Raw genomic sequence first — 21,639 nt, 5'->3', positions numbered from 1 at the left:
TGTTTGACATTGCAATTATGATGGTGAAATCTCTCAGAAAATCAGCCTCTACACCCTCGCGTTGTTCCTCATCCACACGCGCTGGTACTCAGCATGCTGCTCTCATACCTCTTGTTTTCCCTTGACGTTAATAATAAAGCTTTCCCTGCTCCCCACAGTACTAATTTGCCCGCAAATTGCCTGCATCATTTAAAGGTCAGGCGATTACAGCCTAACACAAACAGGAGATGAAAACTGTCAGGCTTTGATGGTGCCAGGCAGCCTCCCGAGGCGGCGGGGGGGGGGGGCGGGCGGGGGCGGGGGGGGTTGGTCACTACAGCCGCTCACTGTCCTCGTAGGGAAGGATGAGCAGTGATCCGAGGTCATCCCGGACCCTCGCTCAGGGACTGCGCACGGTCGATTGGGGAACTCCCGTGCCAGGACAGTGATGGTTTAATCATTCAGCCACCAGAGCGGGACGGGTTTGCGACTCCCTGCCACAGCTCGCCGGGGAATGCCGATGGGCAAAAGGGGCACTTGCGGCCCTCCTCGAACCTGCTGCTGGAGTGAGGACAGAATGTGGAGATCAGGCTCATGGGTGTCTGCCAAATTTTCGTGTGGTACACTCCTGTCAAAGACGTCACCCCACTCTCTGTGTGAGAAAGGGGGCCAGAACACCTGAGCAGAATGAAAGTCTGTCAGGGTGTGTAGAATAAAAAAAATTTAAAAATATTTCTGCCTCAACTGCCCAACTCTCACCCTCTCACTGCCCAAGTGAGAGGGTGAGAGTGATCTTGAGAGAATGAGAGAGCTGTGGCAGAGGAGGAAACCATAAGTACAGTGTGATATTGTGATCTTTTTAGGGGTCTTTCCCCATCGGCATGCTCACCACATATTGGATGATGTTGAATGGGAGGAGTTTAATTAACCAATCATAACTGTGGATGATTTATGTGGCCTGACTGGGAGACTTGGCCTGACTTAGGTTAGGACAACCGGGGGGGCGGGGGGGGGGGGACCCTCTACCCTTTGCAATAAGTACCATGGGATCTTCAGTGTCTGCAGTGATGACCTTGATTTTTTTTTTTTGAGAACCATGCTGCCCTCATTAGATATCAGGCTACAATCCAGCACACTTGTCCCTCACTGAATACATCATCACAATAGAAACAGCCAAACAGCTGGGCCACAGGAAATGACCCGTGTCACAATGGTGGAATCACAGGAATTCCAAACAGGGCTCATTACTTGCTGTCTGGGAAAACAACGCATCCAGACAGAGATCTGAAGTGCATGTAATATTGAAACAAAGTGTGACTCATGCAGGTCCTGAGCTCCAAAAGGCTTTCAGCAGCTTGGGCAGCAGAAACCAAACCCCTGAAATGCTTACAACATTTATAAAAAGTACTTTATTATTTCATTTATTCCAATATGATAATCTACTGGCGCTCCGGCATGCTCAGTGTGGTAACACCTGTGGGGGACGGGGTACAGCTCACTTGGTGCGTGTGTGGCAGATTTGCCAGTTGTCTCCTCCGCCCGGTTTCCGGGGGAACCGGAGAATTTGACTTGTTAAACTGATTCCAGATGTCTTCCACGGGAGGCGCACCGGCTTGCCAAAGGCAGGGGAGGGTTTTGCCGCTATTAATAAGCCGCGGCTCTCCAGCTGTGCGCTGCACAGGCGCACGGCTGTACGCGTGTCCTTGCACTCGCTTCTGTTCCCGTCGCGGTGAGGTCTCTTCAAACGCCCAATTCACCAGGGACAGACATGCTGGTCTGTATGCGCTGGCGTACTATTTTCAAAAACACCCTTTTTTATACAAACTTTTACTTTTTGTTGTCTTCTCAGAGTGCTGTGAAATGCAGCTGACAGGGAAAATGCCGGGGGTCCTGTTTTTTGGCAGGAAAGATGTGAGGAAAGAGTGCAAATTAGACTGAGAGCATGTACCGAATGAATGAAACCAGCGTGTTTGGTACTGCAAAGTAACACAAAGGCTCGTGAGAGCCTTTTATCAGGGAGAAAAGATTCTGTGCACAGCCAAAGTGGTAAGCTTTCAACCTGAGAAATATCACCATACGTTGCTCATTTTTATAAATGTGGAACATTTTTGAACCACCGCCAAAATCAACAATAGTGTGAAAGCAACAATTTATCTTTCTGTTTATTTTCATTTTTTACATTCTTGCATGCATTTATTTAATATATGGTAATACTAACCACATATTAATGACAAGCCTAATGACATGGTTTATCTGAACACCTCTGAGCATCTAAAGCACGCTCTTTATAGACCAACAGACCAAATATAAATTAACCTGATTGCCTTACTTGTGTCTAAACACTCGATACAGCACAGTACAATGTTACTGTTACTGCCCGTTCCAGGTACAGTAAGTCTGTTAAGGTGACCTTCCAAAGAGCAGGTGAAGGACATTGGAGTGTGGCTCTGCGTATTATTTCAGAGAAACTGGACAAAGTTTCCATTTTTTTTTTCCAAGCTAAGGCAAACAGAAAAAACCCGCACCTCTTTGGTTTATGCAGAAATGGATGGCCCGGAAAGTTCTGCTGAAGGAGAGGAAAAAGAGGTCTCAGAGAACATTAACAGGAGAGGAAAGAGGGTATATTCTGTACAGCACAGTTTGGGCCAGAAGAGGATTTCAATAAGATCCGTGATGCAGGCACACTAGGGGAGTCTAAATTAACATGCTGCCTGCTTCCTAAACGAGGCAGCAGAGAAGGCAAAGAGCAGAAATCCGTTCGATTACACGGTTGCACCTCCTAATAATCTCCCATTTCCTCTACTGACTTTTGTACACTGTGATACTGTCACAACTCATTATGGTCCCTGCCCTCCCAATAGCACAAAGCAGTTTCAAACTACACACCTGAAGCAGAATATAGGAGCATCCCTTTCAATTAGATTTCAAGAAGGGGGACCATATCGCCAAACAGAATGAAGCTAGCACACTGGGCAACATGCCAAAGAAAGTTTTGTCGGAGCAGTACCTAATAATGCTTGTTTTAATCAATTATATGATTTCAAACGTAAAGACTTTGTAATGTATTAGTCAGCCCTATATACCTCAGTCTTAAAACTTTCACAAGAAAAGTGTTATTGCTTCTCACTGTGTTGTGCTCCTCAGTAAAAAAAAAAAAAAAAAAAAAGAATCATGACTCAATGTCCTAGGGCTGGGCAGTCTCCAAAGGTGTCCAGAGTTCTTGAATCATTTCCTATACTCCGTAAAGAAACTGGAAAAACAGCGAATGCTTTAGTACAGCTTGTGTATTTAGCTCCGCCTCACGTAAAGCCGAGCCTGCCAGCGCTTACCTTGGCGGGTTCCTGAACGAAATAACATTTTTGGGTGGTTTGGTGGGCCTTTGTGGGCGGACAAGTTCAGAAAGAATGCCACATTCGTTACACTCACTAAAACATCAACTTCCTGTCACCCAAGTAATTTTTCACAGAACGGAGTGCATGCATAACACCACTGGGTAACTCCTGGAAAATATGAACAACTGAGATTTGTCATCTAAAAGACAACCAAAGCTGCGTGCTGTAAGGAGTGACTTGAAAAGTACTGCTTTCCTTAAACAGTGGCTTAAGAGAGAAGTGGCTTAAAGAGGAAGAGTTAGGGAAGCCAAGGAGACAAAATCTGCTGAACCCGTTTGATGTCTACAGCACAAGGATGTAGCAGGTAGTGCCAGCAGGTAGGCATGGCAGGCCAGCCTTTCGACTGCACTCTTTTAGAGGTGGAACCAAAGAGGAGAGAGCCCACACAAATAGACTGCGCGGAGGAGAGCTTAAGGAGAGGGGAGATACAGCGAGCAAAGAGAAGAGAAGTGGACGTACTACAGCCATCCATCTCCCTCCTGTCACATCCTCCACCCGCTCAACCACTCTCACCGCGGGCTCAATTACCAAGTGCTGAGTGAAATTAGCAGTGGAGGTTTTGAAGTTTTTTAATGGGATGTAAGTCAGGAATAACTCTGTAAAACGGCAGACCCTGTGAGAGGGGAAAAAAGCAGTCACCCTCAAATGTCATTTTCCCCACAGCATTACCTTGAAAGTCATGTTCACCAGTTCTGGTGCTGTAATGCCCATGGAAGGTATCCTTTAAGACAGTGTTTCTCAACCCTCTCCTGGAGGACCCCCTGCCCTGCATGGTTTAGATCTCTCCCTGCTCCAACACAGCTGATTCAAATGATCAGTTTGGTATTAAGCAGCTTCAGGAGTTCATAACGAGTTGATCATTTGAATCAGCTGTGCTGGAGCAGGGAGAGATCTAAAACAAATAGGGCAGGGGGTACTCCAGGAGAGGTTTGAGAAACACTGCTTTAAGAGACTTCAAAGACATTGGCGATTCAGTCTTTTGCACGCAGGATGGGACATTCTGGAGTAGACGGAACCCTCTTAACCCAAGATTCATAGATATGAATGTGTTTATCAGCAGGCTAACGCTCACAGCAGCGCCACCTACTGACTTGTCTTGCTTAATTCACTCCATTATCTGAAACATGCAGTACATGTAAGCATCTCTTCCATCTACCCCTGCCAGCACTGAAGCATCCAAATGACCACAAACCAGTCCAAATCTCTCCTGAAAGCATCAGGATTCAGGCTGGGCTTCTCTAGAGAGATAAATTACTGTAAGATGGCGATGAGAACAGATGGTGATGACAAAGGTCTTTTTCAGCGATGGACATCAAAGCTGAACCACATGTGCCCTGTGGCTACATCTGTATGCAGTGTGGGTGCAAGGGTGATGTTATGCATAAGTACAGAAAAAAATCACCGCATGTACAGTCGGAAATCACTGTGCTTCCAACAGTATCAGACTCTTCCTCTGTATCATGCATATCTCAAATTCTGCTGTTGAATGGTCTACATAAGAGGACACGTCCATCTAGAAGCTCACCTGGAAGAACAGTGTCTTTATCACTACGAACGCCCTTGTGCTGGCACTGAGCCGGCCGCGCTGTGCACTGATATATATGTGCAGCATGCTCTGTTCCCAGTGCAGGAAAGTCACCTTGGACAAAGGCGTCCGTCCAGAGACTAAACACAGCTATATATCCGAGCTGCTTCTGGGAGGGGGGATGATGGAGAGCCATAGCTCCAGGTTGTGTGTCGCCGTTGGGGGGAGTTGGGGGGCTGATGGGAGAAGAATGATGTTTTAGAACACAGGAGGGGAGCTGGGGGGGGGGGGGTACTACGAGGGGACAGTGCCAAAACAGTGGCTGTTTCTTCAAATGTTTAATTTAGCAATCTCTGTGGGATCTGTGGGAAGGGGGGGCCGGGGGGGGGGGGGGGGGGGGGGGTGAAGGTGTTGGGAAGGGGGGTACTCTGCACTCTAACCTTGCCCATCTGCCACCTGGCCACTGTCAGAGGTGGAGGTGAGAGCGTCGGTCGCACGAACACCTGCTTCGCCAGACCACAGCGGAACATGACATCATTACAGATCAAAGGGGACGCTAACGCAGGATACCAGGAGCAGAGGCATTTCTGTAATGGACAGCCTCTGAATGCATCAGTTACCATGCACTCAGGAGTGCTCCATTCAAGAACGCTCTTAAAAAAAAAAAAAAGAAAAAAACATTCACATTTGCCTTTCAAGCATCGCTCCGCTCGCCTGGATATTTTCAAAAGTCACAAAGGGCCCCGGTCATTATGTAACAGAGGGTACCTGTCACGCCGGCAGAGTGCGTGAGGGGTAGCTTTGAGGGCGGGGAGAGTTGGGGGGGGGGGGGGGGGGGGGGGGGGGGGCGGAGAAGACGTCACCCCCAAGCCCCACGATGTGCGCAGATAGCACAGCACGTCTGACGCGGGACAGATTTTACACGCAGACAGGGGGTGGAAATGGGCTCGGTCGAGCGGCCGATGAAAGATCCCCGGGAACAGAAGAACACCTCAGATGGCGGTGGCACGGGCCAAGAGGGAGGCTGTTCCCTGAATAACTGCGTCAGGAAGCAGCGCGGCGCTGAAATCAGGCCCTCCTTTGGCGAGACCTGTTAAGGTTGGATTGACCTTGCTGGAGAACAGCTTAATTAATCTGGTCTGGTTCCACCAACAATGCGTGAGGTAAAGGAGAAACAAAGGCTGCTTCCTGGCACATAAGCTGCTCAGTTATTTCCACACCGAGACAGCGGGGGTTTTTTGGTGATAGGAGCTAGAGTTAGATTAAAGTCTGAAGTCGGGCTACATTACATAAAGGTTAAACTGAGTTTTTCAGAGGGAGTTTCATGGTAATGAGATCAGGATGACACAGCATGCAGGGAAGGGAAGTATGATGGGGGTTAAGGCAGGCCACTGAGACGCTGGACCTACATGACTCGACTTCGGTTGAGACAAAGATAATGAGATCTCAAGAAAAAGCAAAAACAAATAATGCATATTTTCAGGCCTCTACTGCACCAGAGATACACTTCATTACGGTACATATTTTCATAGCAGGCACCTTTACCCACAGCAAATCATGCAGATTACATTTTTACATGTTATACAGTTCTTCAGCTGGATACTTACTAAAGCATTGTGGGTTATACTTATACTTATACTTCTTACACTTCCATTCCATTCCAAAATTGTCATTTACACAATATAAATGACAATAATGACAATTATTTAATGTAATGTGATGTTATACTTACACTTAGACTTATACTTACACTTATACTTGGGTACATTGGCACTGCAGGGAATTAAAGCTGCAGCCTTTAGGCCATAAGATGAACTCCTTAACCACTACTACCACACTGCTGCTGTACTAAAAATTCAGAGCACTTGCAGAGTGGAAAATTCTGTAGACAGAGAGCCAGGAGCTGTTTCAAAACAGCACTTTATTTATTCAATAACACCCTCTGAGGTCAACATGAGGATAACCAACTGGTGTTATGTGGCATCCTGTAATATCACTGATATTTGTGTACAGAAAAACCAAACGGATTATATTGCAAGAGCAAATTATCATAATGCTTCATGGAAAAATGAAAAAAAGAATTACATGGTAGAAATTATTTTATATATCATAACACTGAATGAAAAAAAGGACATGTTTATCTGTGCAGCTGTTACGCATTGAGGATTAGGCTTTGACCTCATAATTATCTCTGGGGTAGTAATCCATCATGGACCAATCATTTCAGAGATGGCACTCCGAACGCCAGGCTGTTAACCCACTTGCACAGTCCTTTGTGCTATAATTTGTACCTCCATGCAATCAGATTACTCTTAATCTAAATGACTGGCGCACTCAGTGGGCAGATAATCTTTAAGCACCCGGTCCCTAATGTCCAGTGAGCTTGCAGTGGAAGGCCGAGTCACAGACATGCATGTTTGGTAGCTGTGACATAACCGAAGGGGTTTGCTTGGGTGAACACAAAAGGAAAGCTGCAGGAGCTGGGGGCTGTTTTCACATAAGAATTTACATGTCCTCTGATGCTACAATGACATCACAATCAGGACATGTTCAGTTAAACACGAAACTACCTACTGCCATTCCAAATGTGAGCAAAGTGTAATGAACTTAATCATTCTGGGCTGAAAACAGTGACATCAGACGAGATCCGGATGTAAATGGCTGTGATTTCCAAGAGAAATGATTTTCCTAGATGTCAGTGTCCACCCGAAATTCGAGCAGCGAGCAACGGCGGTGAACCAGCTTCGATAACAACGCTTCCCTTTTATCCAGAGACGGTCCATGAATGATTAACAGGGATGCTCTTCGACTAATGGAACTTTTTATACCGGGTAACGTTACGCCAGATACTAACACCTACCTGGAAGGGAGGCAGGATAGAAAGACCAGAACAAAGGGTCAGAACTCCTGCAGAGAGTGTTAATTGCATTAAAAAAGCCATTATCCCTACCCATGACACGCCACTGCCACCATAACAGTCATTAAAACATTCGGCACAAACTACCTGTGCATCCTTTGCATTTCCAGAGACAGTCTGAAGCCTCACAGAACACTTGTGTAAGAGGGCAGCTTATGCTTCCAGGTCAAAGGGCAAGAGGATTAACTGAGCTGTCAGGGACATCTGCCCGGAAACTGCGAGAATAATACAGAGCTGCAGAGCATCAACTGTTGAGAAAAAAACTAATTTCTCTCACTACTGTCATGAGTTTTCCATTTACAGTTGACACATGGCAGAGATTGTGTACTTAGCATAAAACATTTTGTAATAGATGTCTGTGATAGATTACCTGTTGGTAATTACTGACCAGAGAATGACCACTAACTGGAGGACGACCAGTATCAAGGGAATGTCCGCTAAGGCAGGGCTCCCAGTATTCTCAGTTCTGACTGGGAGATGAGAAGATGTTCTGCCAGCCTCTTGCTCGGTGCTGAGAGCTGCCAGAGGGAGTTTCCATTCCCACACTGTGGTGTCAGTTCTGGAAGTACAGACACTCAGTAATGTTTCGCAAACTTGTCACGGAGCCAAACCATCACTCCACACATCTGCACATCGCGTCCCTTGCCAGCGAGCGTTTCTGCTAATATCACATTTAATGAATAAATCTACACATAACTCAATTCCACTTCGACTGGCAGCCTTTTAATGATATTTCAGTTATGGCCTTGGTTTATTTCCACTTCTTCCTTTTGGGCATTGCAGCTATACGTACCCACTGCAAATAACTTTTATGACTCCTGCTCTTTTTCATCACAGAGAACACCTGTTGTAGAGTACCTGCTGTATCTATATATATTCTGAGTGTCTATGACAGGGCCGTTTTTAGCTATTGAAAAGATCAGGGGCTAAGTCAAGTTTGCCTGGGGCTTGTCTTTTTTTTTTAAGGGAGATTGGCATCGGTAGGTTGGGGAGGTTATATCTACCTTTATAATAAATTAATATTATCACACGTCCGGACGCTGCAAGTCAAGTTCCGCTCAGTCTGTCTGTTGTTTTGCTATAAACACCTCCTTTTTCAGGGTGAAAACATTTGGGGCTAGGCTTAAAATATTCGGGGCTATAGCCCCGAATGATCGGACCTAACAACACCACTGGTCTATGAAGAGAACACATGCCATTTTTCTATGGTCCAAGTCAGACTCAACAAGAAATTCCACTGAAACCACACACACACAGATGTAATTGAGTAGCACATGACACATTCATCTCTGTCATTATGTTTTCAGTGCTTTCGCTTTGATGTGATCCAGCTGAAACAACAGTTCATAATCTGACCTGCTTCATTTGTAAACCAGTGGGCAGCTCCAGGACCGGCCTCTTTCCTCATCGCTGTAAGCCGCCTGCAGGTCTACAGGCCACAGTCTAAGGAGATACAGTGTCCAGTCGGGAGGCTATCACGATAGCAGTTAGAGTTTGGGTTAGCTTGTTCAGTTGACAGTGCTTCAAACGGCCTCACTCAGATTGTAGTTTAAGCATTGTTTCAATCGGCTTGCTCCTTAGTCTTTTTGGACACCAAGGTACTCCAGATCTAAGTATGTCACAGATGTATCATTTTTATGCATATATTTTATATATGTATAAATATATTATTTTGTACAAAATATTACATGTATACATATATGTGGATTACATTTATGCATATATACAAATATATTAATATTATACACATACACTTATTTTCTTTCATCTGTCTCACATGCTTATATTTAGAGTGCTAAAACGCTAATTATTTTTCTCCTTAGTATCCCACTGTCACCACTTGGAATTTAACTCAGGTGTCAGAGAACCTTTTATTAGCTTTACTGGCTTAAATGTTTTTTTTTTTCTTCATTTTTCTAATTCCCTCTGGAAAACACACACTGTGAAGTGCCATGTGACAATCTGTGAGGCACTCTATAAAGATAGAATAATTGAATAATTATGAATATTAAAAGGCTATAACATAATAGAACAAAACAAGTCAGAACAAAATAAATCTCCTACATTCTGGGTCAAAACCATGTAACCAATGGGATTTTTTTCTGTTTTTACCTAGGCGGGGTGGGGGTGTTGGCATTACCTATCTATGCACAACGGCAGTGTAGCATAGTGGTAAGGAGCAGGACTCTTAACCAAGAACCTCTGGGCAAGGTACTTAACCCTGAATTGCCTCAGTAAATATCCAGGTGTATAAGTGGATAACTTGTAAAAATTGTAACCTATGTAAGTCACTCTAGATAAGAGTGCCTGCTAAATGTCAATAATTCAAGGTAATATAACGGCATACCTGACAGCTCATTCATATATTTTTTCATGGTTTTCTTTTAAATTTAGCTGTTGAGCTAATCTTCACTTAATTCCTTCCTATCACACTGTTAAAAGTACTGTGAGGCAAGCTTAGAATCCAAAATTGTGTCTAACTTGATAAATTTGCCTCAGGTTCGTCTCTCACGAAAGTGGCCTGACTCCTGGAGCACAACATATCCATCTACACATTCCAAAGGGTCTAAGGAAAGAAATGATGGGAAAAAACATCCGTCAAAAGGTTGCATGGTTTTGAAAATAAGACCAAGTTACTCATACACAACTGAGGAACCAGTACAGGAGAGGGCTAAACTTTAGCCGCTAAAGGGTCATAAACAGACGTCAAAAATTTTGCCAGGTCCGTTCTGTAGTAAATGGTGGGAAAAGTTCCGGAACAGCTATGCTGCACCAAACGATCCAGCGCCTGGTGAGTCACACACTTACATTTGTACTGAATGTCGCTCTTGGCGGAGAAGAGAATCTCATTTCCACCCCCACGCCCATGATTTCATCAACGTGAAGGCATTACCCCACTCCCCACAACTGGTCATCCGATGTCTGGCCCCCGCCTTAACCAACTCCAGACAGGCTGCTGGCCTGGACCTCTCGCCCAGCAGAGATGAGAGGAGATGTATCGCACAGACAGTGGTGCTTCTCAGTGACCACAGACACAGAACACACCCACTGCCTGAGGCAAAAACAAACACCCACCTCATGCCCAATTCAGGAAATGATCACTTAGCGAGTCTGACATGAGGATGACTTTGGCAAAGAAACCAACTTTTCCAATAACCCGTCAGAATATTGTTCGCTTTGCGTCTCAGCAAATACGGCTAATGAATCACTGGATGAGAGGAAACGCTCATGACTCCTCTGTTCCTTTCGGTAGCTGCAGTGACACAGGGGGAAGCTCCTCAGACTGATTTACACTTAAACACGGCGAAAAAGCTGTGCGCCGAAGCTGGGAAAGCACATCTAGCAGGTGAAAGGACTTACGACATCTGAGCCTCAACAAGCTTACGTACTGAGATTCTCTATATACTGAGTCTGCATGCAGACACTCTATAAACTCAGCCTCCACAAGCTGAGACTCCACAAGCTTACGTACTGCGTTTATGTACTGAGATTCTCTAAATACTGAGTCTGCATGCAGACACTCTATAAACTCAGCCTCCACAAGCTGAGACTCCACAAGCTTACGTACTGCGTTTATGTACTGAGATTCTCTAAATACTGAGTCTGCATGCAGACACTCTATAAACTCAGCCTCCACAAGCTGAGACTCCACAAGCTTACGTACTGCGTTTATGTACTGAGATTCTCTAAATACTGAGTCTGACAGACGCAGTCTGTCGTTCAGCAGGCACTCTATAAACTCAGACTCCACAAGTTGAGACTCCACACCGAAATTCTACATGCTGAGACTCTGCAAGCTGCGATGTTACATTCTGAGGCAACTTACCGGGGCTACGTACTGATACTGCTCACAGTGACTGAATTTGCTGAGACTCTTACACCATTCAGACTTGAAACACTGGAGCTCCACAAACTGAGGTTACATGCTGAGGCTCCAGACACTACAAGCAGAGACTGAACGCACTTGGACATTCTGAACAGACGGAACACAGACTGAACATTCTGAGGCTCAACATGCTGACTTTCAGAAGGGCTTCACATACAGAGAAATCAGAATCACTGCAGTTCAGAGAAAACAGACACAATCTCCATTAACTGGTCAAAATGACAGAGCTACTCCTTCCAACACCTTGTCAAAAAGGCAAGCTGTGAGATTACATTACATTACATTACATCATTTAGCAGACACTCTTACCCAGAGCGACTTAGAGAGATACCTTGCCACATTTACCTGAGAGAACAGCCTCCTTTTGAATGTTTACTCTCTGTACTGACGTGGCATAAGGTCTCTTAATGTAGGCATTGCCAAAGCGCTTGGAAGTTTCTACACAAGAGTTATTTACAAGGGAGTAAATAACATATTCTCATACACATTTCCAGTCTTCCTCTCTCCAAATGAGCCACTTTGGCCCAATGTCTGTTTACAGTTGGCCTGATCTGTTTCTGATGGTTGATAAACTGTGGTGGTACTGGTGGGGGGGGGTGTCCAAAGTTGAACCCCCCGACCCCCCGGTTGGATTCGGCTCAACCGTTACTGCTACAGGGAGCGTAACTAGCCTGCCACTTTTCCCAAACCAGTCCACAAAAAGGAACGGGGGCAGGGTGTGGCTCACACCCTGGCATCGGGGTGGGGGTGGGGGTAGGGGCTGCTGCACAGAAGCGGGTAGCCAAGCCAAGCCACACTCCTCCGTTCACCTGCTGTGCCATCAGCACGGGCATTCCTGTCCTCTGACGTGTGCCGAGTCTCCCACATGACTGTCCGGAAACACCAGCATGCTGGCACGGTCTCAGTCGCCGTGCAGTGTGACCTTAGCTTGATGAACTGGCCAGAACCCAGCCTGGGGAAGTGCTGTTTTACATACTTGAACGTCCTTTTCCAAAAAAAAAAAAAAAATGACACACAGAATCTATTTATGTTATATAAAGGTCTTCAGTGCGGCAGAGAAAAATGATGTAACTGACTTCGCCGGAGTGCCTCTTGAAAGTGCATTGCTGCTCTTCGATGTGCAGATATCCCTCCCCCCCCCCCCCCGCAATGACCTTGCTACACTGCACTGTGAGCATGTGATTGTGTCATGTGACCTTTACATCTAAAACAGTATCCATGTGGTCGGAACAGGAATAGGGGACACTAGGTTCCCTGTGTCTTCCTGGATGCTGAAGAAGAGCGAGCACTTTTCAAACAGTTAAAAGAGGACACCCCGGCACCCCCCCCCCCCCCCCCCCCCCCCAAAATAAAAACTGAATAAAAAAACATTTAAATGGATGTCAGACGAGTGAATCACTGAGCCTGAATGCTGGGGACGACCTGGGATGAACCCGCTGGAGGCGAACTCACAGGGTGCTGTCACACAGCTTTCTCTGGCTCCGCCCTCCGTTCCACACGGAGCCGTGAAACTCACAGAGGGGGCCTACTCACGCACAAATGGAGCGCGGATGAAATATTCAAACACAGCCGCGTCTCCATCAAACAATTTCAGGAGACCTTACCTCCAGATGGGCTCTTTCTTCTTTTTTTTTTTTGCTTCCCCCCCAGAAATAGCCCCTGTCCTGTCAGGAGCGGCCGCTGAAGGAATGATTCATGACCCATTATAAGACCTCTTCCCTTTTCCTCTACCTTCAAGCCTCCTCCTTCCTGCTAATTACCGGATCTGGCTGACCGTCCCAATATCCGAGCTCCCCCAACCGCAGGTATCATTTGCTTTAACTCCACAGAGACATGCTGGACAGGGACCTATTTATTCCTGTTCTCTAAGCTCCGCCAGGACAAAGATGGTGATTCCAAGGCAGACGTAGGAAGACATGCAGGTATATGAGCCTACATGGTAGGAATTCCTTTAACGATTATGGTTACCAACAGTATCAGTGAGTTACGGTCTTCCTGGACGAGCTTACCTTTATTCACAGCACAATGTAAATAATCTAGAATTCAGAACTCCTGCTGTGATTAACGAAAACTTCTGAATGTTTCACTTGCGTGTGCCTGATTCTGCAGACGAAGCAAACCGGCAGCACCATCGATCCCTACCTGTCAGTTCACAGGCGATTAATCGTGTCCTCCCAAAAAAAAAAAAAAAAACAAAAAACTAAAATTACAGGTGCAGGCAAAGGCAGTCTTTCTGCCTCATCAACACATTGATCACTTTCACATAACAGCAGGAGAACCATAAATCACAGCAGACAGAATGAGTCTAATTAACGCTCACCTAAGCAGACAACTCACTGCTACAGAACAACACCTGGATATGCACGCTTTGTGAAACCTGCAGGAACCACTGGCACCAACGTTTCATCCTGAAGGTCAACGGCAGGTCACAATTTAAATTTAAGGTTTAAAGTTTAAGAACAGCAGTTTTAAATCACAGCAGTCTTTGGTGAAAAATAAATTCGGTTCACATTACATCAAGCTCAATAAAATACACAAATAATTTTTGGATTCTGAGCCAATCAAACAACAGGATATTGAAAGTCATTAAATCGTGTATGCACACATATATGCCTGAAGGACAAGGAGACACAGAGACCTGGATGTGAGTCATTAGTGTCTTCATTATCATTATAAAGAGAAAGGCCCTGATACAACATTTTGTTGGCTGGAATAATATTAAATTTTTATAGCCCCAAGACTTCTCTGAAGATGTTCAGTAAAGGTACTCTGATCTTAATGCTGTATGTAATTTTTTTCTATGAGGGGAAAAAAGTGTGGCATGTGACATGGAATCTCTTTAATAATACTTGCAATGATTCATTAAGATGCCACTGATATGTCATGGATATCTTACGAGAGTGTAATTAATTTCCAATTTCATACTCGTTAAAATGCAATCCTTCATAGAAGTAATGTTCTAAGTTCCCATCGGTCACACCTTTGCCATACGCCAGCTGCCAGCCTTACAGAACACTGAGTTCAACTAAACCCGGTTCCATTCTCCAGCAGGAGAAAAGAGCTGCACTCTGCACAGATAATTCAGCTGCATGATACCGTATGCACAAAGCCTCAGGCAGTGTTCCAGAAAAATAAACAGACATGGCCATTACTCCACAACAGGTGAAAACAACATTATCTTAAAAATCTACACTGTTATATTTTCTTTCTCCTACAAGCACATACAATTTGTGTGAAACACAGTAATCGCTTTACAGACTGCATTCTAAGAGACGACTGCTGGTTTGAGTCCTTTTTCCCTGTGAGCGCACTGTTGCTCAATTCGGACAGAACAGTTGACTTTCTCTTTTTTATGTGGGGAAATGCAGACCTGAGTCCCTTGCTAACCAGCGGTAATGGCAGTGGGAGGTGGGCAGGATGCTGAAGCAGCCTCTCTCAGTGGAGTGTGCCTGGGCAGCTCAATTCACAGCCAGGCTCCAGCACACCTAGTCTGGCTGAAGCTGTACTTTTCACACTCTGACTCTTCCTATAATGCTGTTTCTGCACATCATTACCTCACTCCTACCTGAGAAAGCAAATAACACACTGGCCCGTTACAGCACTGGTATGAACCACAGAAATAGCAGCGATGATGATGAGGACAGTTAATCTCTACGAAGCACCTTTGATGAACTGGATGTCCTTGACTCTTCATTAAAAGGTCAATAACCAATGATGTGTAAGTAACCTACTGGATTATGTTATTAGAATAATTCATTTACATCATTTGACTCTAACCATATAATGCACTCTATGCACTTTCATAGTGCATATTTGACTTAAAAGAGACACCAAGTTGTTTTATTCTGAATCCAATGACCACAAATGTTGGCTCTGGCACTTTATCATAGAATTTTAAAATTTACCCTCCCAAAATATCCCAAAAAGCAAACAAATTCATGAATATTCCTAATTTCTTTTTTTTTTCATGATTAATAATGTTAATTGTAATTGACCTTTATAGAGATTGAAAACATGGAATAAAAGATTCCCCTACCCCGAGCGACCTGCATCTCCAATGGACAATGTGATGGACCAAGTGACCGGTGTATACTATACCAAACTACAGATAGAGACACCAACAGTTAATGAAGTCATGAATTAAGTTAATTATACTACTCTATAATAATTTCAGAAACCTTGGCATGGGCCTCCCTCCATGTTCCGATTACAGTAAAAGAAGCACAATTCTATCTGGCAGTAGAGAGTTCTAATTAAATAACATCTAAAAAGACAGGCATCCAATGTCACTGTGACAACGAGTGGGAGGAGGAATCCAGCCCTGAACCAAAGGTTTTTTTAGCTACAGTACAGCCGGCAAGACAGATTTTACACAAATTCCTAATTCCTGAGGATAGGAACCACTAAGTTGCCCACTTGGAACGCAGGACCAGGCCTCAGGACTGTTTAGGTACTGAGGGGTATCAAGGTACTGGTCTCTAGCAACCAACGTAAAGTGATTCTTCCTCTGGCTGAAATGAAAAATCATCTTAGAAAATCAAGCTCACAACAGCCACCACTATGATTTCACATGCAGTAGTGCAGTAAAATCTGCTAGTCTTTCAGCCCCTTGCACACAAGGCAGAAGACATCCACTGTACCCCGAATGTGGTCCAACTCAAACACACGCCAGTAATCACTGTGTTTATTTTGGTGCTTGCGCTACAAATTCAACACCCGGCTGTCTTCCCTCCCACTAATAAAAGGCATCATTATGGGCCTTCGCTCTTGTAAATTAGAGCCCGTGAAACGGCAGCCTGCCTGGTTTTCACCTGCCAAGAGCCCTGGACCGCGGCCAGGTGGAGCACCACACCCTCCGTGTCCCGGACCGTGCTGCCCTTGCACCTCGGTCCAGCAGTCCGCTGTGATGCCGGATCTGCTGTCCTGAGTGCGTCACCACCCTGAATACATGGTTCCATTCAATTACAGGACAGAACGCACTCATTAGGAGAAACGGTCCTTTACAACCTAGCAGGCGGTGCTTCTTGCAAAGAGATTCTCTGCCATATCAATGAGAGACGCAGTTTTGATTAGAGGCACTAAAGGTATCCCTGTATGTAGCCTACACATTAACGAGGCATTATAGTATTAGAAAAATATAATACATACTACTGGGTCCAATATAGCAATTCTGTGTCAATAGCTTAATTTAAATGAGGATTAAATTTAAGGATGTAATTTCTACAGGGATTTTGCATCTTAGCTATCACAGCAGTGACTTGCACTGGCCAGTTCAGTCTTAAAAGAGAGAATAACAAGTGTAGACTGAGCTACCAAGCTCTTCCTGGAAAATACTTTAAAAACGTAGTTATAATGAGCAATTAATTACTTCATCTAACAAGCACCCGACACAGAACTCCAATCAAAAGCTGTTGTTTAATATGTTGGATGCAGTATGACTGCAAGTCCACGAATCAGACGTTCCAAAAGTACAACGGGATAGACATCCTAAGTAATTTTGTCTTATTATATACCTTTACCTCACCAGGTCCGTTTATTTAGAACGCATTCTCTTTTTCAATAGACTCGGCCAGTGAAATGAAGCGGATTTCAAATTCTGGTGAACTGGTCAAGAGAGAAAACGAAGGAGAGCGGAAGGTAACACGTTATGTGCCTCTTAAATATAATGCACTTCAAAGCCTTGTCATACGAGAGTTACTGTCATTTTAAAAACGGCTGAAGCGGTTCTTTTGCTGTTTACACAGAGGAGATGATGCCAAGCGCCGACCCACATTCTTCGAGCTTAGGGGTCAAGTTCATTACATATCACCACACTTAAATCCCAATCGGCGACGCACACGAGTTATTAAGAACTAGAAACGGAGAAGCATGCAATAGTCCTACAGTGCCCCAGTAAGAGGATTGGATCTTGCGCTTAATGACAAGGAGCACGGCGTCAACCGTGCCCTGGGTGATTCCAGCGCTTCGTTTTCTCACTCCCTTTTAAGAAGCAAAAAACAAACAATATCTACAAAAACATATATTTATGTCATCACTGGTTTTTCAGTGGCCTGAATATAATTCTGACAAGCGACTCGGAGTTTGATGAATGAATCCGCATTCTGTGCTGATTTGGCAGGACTCTAAAAAATGCACACTTAAGCAAGCGCGTGGACGGAGCGTCAATGACAGCGCGACAGAATGACACTAAGATCCCCACACTGACAAATATTTCTGAGCCTTGCACCTGTCCGCAGGTCTGCTTACTCTCCTGGAAAAGCAGAAAGTAATAGTAATATTCATTAAAAATCAACACCATACGAGAGAGGATTTAGGTGTTTTGTAACGTGTTCCACGCAAGGTCATCAAAAGCGCTGTTTTTGCCTCACTTATATCCGTTGAGACATATTGTTGTACAGCGAGAAACATCTCGATCTGTACTAAACCTGGTGGAACACGTATCAGGTGGGACGCGGTTTCTTTTTCTTTTGTTCCGGAATAATGCTGAATTATTCAGTTTTGTTACTCTCTGGAGTGCGTGACATTGCATCAATTTCTGCGTTCTGATTCTTAAATAGGATCACAAATGCATTTTAATTCGTTCAGATACTTTGCCAAAGTATTGCGCGTTTCAGAGACTTACCCAGGAAACGAAGCATGCAGTCAAAATGTCCAGTTACTAAAATAAACAAACTCGACTGAGCCCAATGAAAAAAACAGGAATACACGAGACAATCGTATTGCATCCACGTAAGATTACGAAACGGGAGTGCTTTTAATGTTCGGTCAATTTATCTTGATTCGTATCTATAATACGTACCGCGCTGTGTCTGTTACAGCCGTAGGACCAAAGAGGATTACAAATAAACATGCTTCCAAGTTCATCTTCATGGATTGATGGGGTTTCGAAAGGACGCACTTAAACGCTGTCACTTTGATACGTGGACATGTAAATAAAGCACTAATGGTTGCTTAACACTCGTGAATATAGATTTCTGAAAACTGGTTTGCGGAGATTCTATGAACCTGGCTGATCCGCAAAGTACCATCATGCCTCATAAAGAAGATATATTCAGTTTAAATATGACTCGGTACGAACTATCTGTGTGATTATATGTACAGTTTAGATCCGTCAGATATCTCAGAATAAAATCTTTCACAGAGCAGGTATATACGACATGCAACACACACACGCCGGTCGCTGTTAAAATGTGGCACTTTGTAGCACGTGCATCATTTGCAAGAACGATGAAGAGCTCGCACGAGATACAGGTTGCACGCACAAAGAATTCCATACATGGAGTAGATAAACGTTTTTAGAACACACTCCAAACACAATTAACAAAACTTCCGTGAAATCCGTTTATATTCTGTGTATACGAATGAAGGCTAATCAAAAACAAGAATAAAGGCGCCGTTTTAAAGTTTTCTTTGCATTCATATACTTGGCAGAATTAAACCACAAACATTTTGCTATGTTATCTATTCAAAAATGTACGCATGGGTATACATTCTCTAAGCTCGCGTTTACAACAGTTAACCGGACTATCTGTAAACAAGTACTCATTCAACTGAACGTCCTACAATATAGCCAGAACGCGACGGTCAGTGTGCGGTAGTCTCACATGCTGTCAGCAATATACAACTCCGTTTGACGGCCGTGAGAGTGACAAATCAGGTTCGGTTGTTTAGGTTATTTGAAGCCTCTCAACATCATTGACATTCCCTTACCTGCCGCGAAAATGCCGTAACCGGTAAAAGTTAAAGGGAGTTTGTTCCGCAAGTAGCAGGTCCTCGGCCGTCTTCGCTCTGGCGCTCGGAGTGTTTGACAATGATGCGTTGCGTTGCGCTTAGCCTCGGATCTCTCCACGCATGCTCATCCCGGGGCCTTGAGGGCCAGCGCTACCTGAGCGCACGCATGTCCTACTTTCTCATCATCGCGGCGCACAGATCAAACTCCGTCACGCCAATTCGCCGTGAATGAGGCATTATGCAATGCTGCGTTTAAGTTCCTTTCTTTCCCGCCCCAGGTTTAGCTGTAATGAATTAAGCAGCACGTGTTACAGTATGAATTACATACGCTTAGGAACAGATTCAGTTCAGCTGGGTTTATTTTCATCTTTGCGCACACACACAGGTGTGTGTGTGTGTGTGTGTTTGTGTGTGTTTGTGTTTAGAGGGTCACAGATGAGTGGGGGTGGGGGCCCTGACTAGAAAGGAGAGGGGGGGGGGGGGTCTGGGGAGGGGGGTGTTGACGGAAAAGTAGGGCATTTCTCTGTGTGATTTCTATAACATCCTCCTAAACCGCAAAATACATCTCAACAGATACTGAACGCTCAATCACCAGCTCTGCTGTGACCACAGACTTTGCTGCCCTGCGTGTGTTACTGTTGTGCTATTGAAAGACCTCTGCTGTATTTTACAAATAAAATATCAAATGTATTTTTGAATTTATTATCTGTTTTATTATTATTCCTTTTTATTCCAACTGAATAGTCACTAGTGGAGCAGTGTCTCATGTCAGCCGTCAGTGATGTGTGTTCATACTTTCTGTGCAGACTCAACTCTGCTGTAGGTCTGTTCCGTGCATCAGGATGTTATAGTGATGTTCAGCCACAAAAGCCAGATTTAGAGTTTAAATACAGGGCTGCCCTTCAGTAAAGGCCACGGTCGTGATGCAATATTTAGCTTTTTTTTTGTAATTATTATCAGGGTGAGACACCAGTCCCAGACTGTGGCCTTCATCTGTGTGCTCCGAATATACTTTCCCTGACACCCCCTCACTGACACATTAATGGAGTGTGCAAAATCGCTCTGTGTTTAACCAGGGGTGCACTTCAAATCCCACTAATGGTGTCTGAGAACGTCCCACGAAGTGGCTGACTTTGCTGGACACATGTAACCCAAATTGTAAACAAACACATGATCTCAAAACATAGTTCAGTTTGGTTTTTTATCGGTGGCTCTGATTGCAAAAGGCATCCAGCGAATGGCAATCAGAGCCTATTGGGCAAAACCTATTGGGCGAAGCCCCTTCTGTAACGAAGACACAGACTTATAAACATCAGACAACCAATGACAGGCTAACACAGACACACTCAATAACTATGATTAAATATGGCATTGACTAATACTCCACAGGTTAAGAGAACGGGATGAATTTTCAAATTACTGATATGAAGAGGTGGATAATAGCTGGCTTTTGCAAATGGTACAGTGAATGTCTGCTTTCAGGGAACCCCTTTAGAGCTAGTGCCTTCTACAATTAACAGTTCAATGCAATTAGAAAAACAATAACCTAAGAAGGATTATTACAGTGCAGACATCACCACAGATGCCATGCAAGATTAACACTAATCATCTATCACACTTTAAATTATCAGTGTACCATTACCCCTCCAACATAACCATGCATATTACCCCACCAACAATTATTCCATCTATAAACCACAAGTGTGATGGATAATAAATCTAAACAATTAGGAATTGTATACCCCCCCCCCCCCCCCCACACACACACAGGACCTAAACCCCCCCCCCCCCCCTCCCCCACCCCCCACTAACAGTTATTCCTTCAGCACTCACTCCCCATTTCACACCCTAAACACTGAGGTCTCTGAGCCAGGCAGTCTCCACCATCAGAGAACGGTAGTTTCATCATGCCTTACTGAGCTGGGATAAGTAGCAATCTTCACTCCCACAGTTTTCCAAAATTAAAGGGAACTCTCATGGACTGAAAGTACCATGGGCCATTTGATTTGCCTGCCCCTGCACAGGACTTAATACCTACAGTTGCCAACCTTCATTATTCTTTTCCCGTGTGCAGTTGGTGTAAAACCCCACACATTCAGGCTATTTCTCTTGCCACTGTTTTAGATACTCACCCAGCTGCTTAGTATATGTTGCTTCTACTTAGGTCCAATTGCTTTTTGCTTGCCTAAAGAGTAATTGAAGAAAGGAT

At 44.5% G+C, this 21,639-nt stretch overlaps 1 protein-coding gene across 1 annotated transcript in view; it reads right to left on the bottom strand.

Moving 5' to 3' along the window:
• The window catches only part of LOC118789489 (zinc finger protein 385B-like), an 87,530-nt gene extending 68,057 nt beyond the window's left edge, over nt 1-19,473 (bottom strand). Inside the window, exon 1 of the mRNA XM_036545934.1 lies at nt 19,410-19,473. The gene's annotated coding sequence lies outside the window, so the exon portion shown is untranslated. The remainder of the gene's footprint in view (nt 1-19,409) is intronic.
• Nucleotides 19,474-21,639: the final 2,166 nt, after the last annotated feature.

The sequence above is a fragment of the Megalops cyprinoides genome, chromosome 14 (genome assembly GCF_013368585.1).
Source record: "Megalops cyprinoides isolate fMegCyp1 chromosome 14, fMegCyp1.pri, whole genome shotgun sequence".
Taxonomy (NCBI): domain Eukaryota; kingdom Metazoa; phylum Chordata; class Actinopteri; order Elopiformes; family Megalopidae; genus Megalops; species Megalops cyprinoides.
This window is presented reverse-complemented; position numbering and strand designations above follow the sequence as displayed.